This window comes from Hipposideros armiger, unplaced genomic scaffold (assembly GCF_001890085.2).
Source record: "Hipposideros armiger isolate ML-2016 unplaced genomic scaffold, ASM189008v1 scaffold_326, whole genome shotgun sequence".
In the NCBI taxonomy this organism is placed as follows: Eukaryota; Metazoa; Chordata; class Mammalia; order Chiroptera; family Hipposideridae; genus Hipposideros; species Hipposideros armiger.
This window is the reverse complement of record NW_017731676.1, coordinates 925,026-928,755: the sequence shown is the minus strand read 5'-3', so window position 1 is coordinate 928,755 and position 3,730 is coordinate 925,026. Positions and strand designations below refer to the sequence as shown.

Genomic DNA, 3,730 nt, shown 5'->3' with positions numbered 1-3,730 from the left:
AGGAGAAGAGCTCTTATCAGAACTGCCCCGCCAATGCTGTCACCCTGACCTTTAAATTCCCATCCTCCAGAACTGTGAGAAATAAATGTCTATTGTTTAAGCCTTCCAGTCTATGGTATTGTGTTATAGTAGACCAAGCTAATGCAACTGTAAGCTTTCTCAGATTTCTAAAGGGTCAGCGTATTTCTTTTGTTTGTTATGCCTCACTTTTTTTCATTTCGAGTAACTTTTTTCAGTATTTGGAAAGTCTCCTCTGACCCCCACCAGTCCTCTAATGAAAAATGGTGCTTGTGATGATTCCCTGAACCCCCCTCTATTTAAGCCAATTTTTATGCAAGTATGTTACCTTACAAATTGGACTTTTCTGCCTGAACAGAATAGTAGCACTTATAATCATCATTTTTATTTTCCCAGTTTTTAAGAAGACCTTAGGTTAATTATAAATACAGGAAGCAAGAACTGACATTTTCAATTTTGTGTTATATAGTAAGACTTAAACTATGGGAACACAGATCTTAAGCAACAGTGGTTTGTATCTATTTTCAAATGTATTTTTATTCACCTTTATTGTGACTCTGTCTCATTTTACACTTCTATGCCTCATTTTTTTTAATTTGTAAAATTAGACTGTTGGATTAAATACTCTTTGCTCTGTCTTAGGGCTGAACCTATAATAACTACATTGTTATCACCAATAACTTATTTGTGTAATACTTTACTATTTACAAAGCACTTTTGTATGCTATCGATTAAACTCCCAATAGCCTTGAAAGCCAAAGATTATAATTAACCATTTCACAAATAAGAGAAATCAGGCTTTTTAAGTAATTTATCCAAATGAGAAAAATTGGTAGGTAATGGAGCTAAGATTCTCTACCATGCCACAGTATTTCCTCATCTGGGACATCAGTAATGTATCTAATTATTGTTTTCCCCATGAGTCTCTCATTTAATGGTTTCCTTTTTGTCATATTATGTTTGTTCTAAAATGACACAAAACCTATTGGACACATTGTTTCTCTTAAGCCATTCCCAAAAGCCAGTTCTACTTTCAAAAAGACCCTCAATAAATATGTGGGAAATCCCATACTGTTCTGCTTCCCACAGGCCCTCTTCTCTGAAAGTGGGAAGTTTCTGAACTATGAAAAAGGTGCCAAGATCACCACTAAGGAGAGATGATGGCAGGGATTCTAAGAAAGTGAAACCAGTTTAGCACAACGGTATGATTTCTAGATTAGCTTTCTAACTCCAGAAAGGCCCAAACAACTCTAGAGAGACAGTTTTGGGACAAGAAGGAATGTAGGCTTTGATGCCAGATGAAACTGGGTTTATGTCTTACCTTCCCCTGACAAGCTGAGTAACCTTGCTTAACTTTGCAGACCAACTGGAGTCTAGGTTTTCTTATCTGCAACAAACCTACAACATGTGGCACTGGGGAAATTAAAATGCTGCAAATATATTAAGAAGTACTTAATTCAAGAGCATTGATAGCATCCGATAACATTATGCCTGACTATACATATATATCAGATAGTTCAACTGAAGCTACTTAATTAAATCTCTGAACCTACGTACAATTCTGTCATCTAATAAATATTCTGAACTATGATTTAAAAAAATGTTTAATGCTACCAACACAGTAACACAAGTAATATCAAATTGTACATTCTGACTTGAGACATCCATACTTACATTGAGCAAATTAATCTGTTCAGCAAATATTTATAGAGTATATTTCCATGTTGATTGCTGTGGAACAAGGCAAATATTTTCTTGGTACTCATGGCATTTATATTTTATTTACATTTCCATGTAATTGTCTGCATAAAGCATGAATGCACTTTTTTGGGAAAATCTTGCCATTGATAAGTCAGTCTACTTTTAACTGTGGTATAAACTTCCCTTGACAATTCTAACTCTCATAAGTATAACAAGGCAATAGATATGTTTGGCAGAACAACTATTTATGTCCTGTCTTCTGTGTTGCCAGGGTGATGGTACCAATATTGAAAACATTGGAGGTGGTTGTTATTGGCGAGGATACTGACTTTCAACTCCAAATGGAAGGACTGTAAAAAGCAAAATGTAGGCTGGGCTGTGGGCAGTAGCTGGCCATGACTATACCTAAATTAGGTGAATGGATTATTGGTGATTAATTCAATGTGGATGCTATTGTTGGAAGTGTAATACTCATAGGCAGTATTTCCTTAATAATGTTTTAAAATTTATGAAATTTTAGCAATTAAATATTTGGGTTTCTTTTTGAAAAGCTAAAAGCATGTCATTTCATGCTTTCAAAAGTTATGGTTTTTTGCTCACTTTTCTCTTCCTCGCCTTTCTTTTAGTGGAAAACTATTCAAAAGTTAATACTGAGTTCTTCCACTAAATAAGATTTCCAATGTCGCCACAGTGTAAGTTCAGCTCTAAAGAATTTTTTAAACATACTGATTATATGCTTTAAAGGGAATAAATGATTATATACCAACCCTGAAAAGAAAAAGTCACCTATTAGCTCAGTTGAATTTTGTCTTATTTGAAAGCAACGAGTTCTTATAGACACATGAACCAGGGGGTAATTGGTGACTTTTCTCCCCGCACCAACTTCATTCAATTAGTCCCTAGTAAATTGAATTAATTTTAAAGACTCCTTGTGAGGAATGCTGTGTACTGACTCTATCAAACCCCATATCTTCTTCCTGACAGTGCAGTGAGGGATAGTGTGGCATGGAGAGCGAGACAGAGAGAGTGACGGAGATTGAAGAGAGAGAGACTGAGACAGTATTTCTTAGATTTCTTTGCAGCTGTTTTTTGTTTGTTTGGTTTGGTTTTTTTAAGGCTGCAAATATATTTTTTCTTCAATTATACTATAATGAGCAGCAGAGTGCTGAGATGGCAACTTGGTTTTGGAACAGTTCTGTATTACAGCCACTGTAATGGTCACTGATCTTTCCACTCCTTTTGGGTGACTGCCAAAGAGGACAGGCTCCATTCTAGTCCAACCTGTGTGATGGCAAATATCCATACAACACAGAAAGTGGTTCTTCTGATGGCTACCACATCATTACCATATTGTCATGAAAATCTGGGGAGTACTTTATATAGCTCTGTCTTGCCAAAATTTGCTGAACGCTTCGATTTTTTGAGACTACTTAGTGCATTTCTAGTCACAGGAGACTTCATGAAGGTGTGAGGGGATTGCAGTTGAGGCAGCTACTGGTCTCTTTGATTGCAAGGACTCCTGGTAGGAACTCTGAAACCCATATGCTCGCCTCAGAAAGTTTACGATTCAGCTTCTTTTACCAGCTTATTACAAAAGATACATTTCAGGAAAAGCCAAATGGACGAGATGCACAGAATGTGACCTTTCTGGGTGCACCGCCTTCCTCGCACCTCAATGTGTTCACCAACCTGGAAGCCCCACAGCTAGATTTCTTGGTACAAATTAGGTTTTGCCAATTATATGCAATGTTGTGATATTTGAAAGGCAAGAGTAATATGGAGACATTTCACATGTTTGACCTGTTTTGCTTGTTTTTGTAGATAATCAAAGTCACATTGATGTGAAGTTTTTCTGCACCAGTTTTAAAACTTTTCTGCAGTGTAATGTTTATTTTCCAGCCTCTTGCATTTTTGAGTAGCACTGTACAGCTAGCTGTGGAGGCCCAGTCTGGGGCTCACTTCTCCAACTGTTCCAGAAAATTTTAAATCACCTAATCCTGTCTAAGTCACT

General features: G+C 36.6%; 1 pseudogene; it reads right to left on the bottom strand.

Moving 5' to 3' along the window:
- Positions 1–2,937: 2,937 nt before the first annotated feature.
- Positions 2,938–3,180, bottom strand: LOC109392339 (cytochrome c oxidase subunit 7B2, mitochondrial-like; annotated as a pseudogene).
- Between the last annotated feature and the right edge of the window lie 550 nt (positions 3,181–3,730).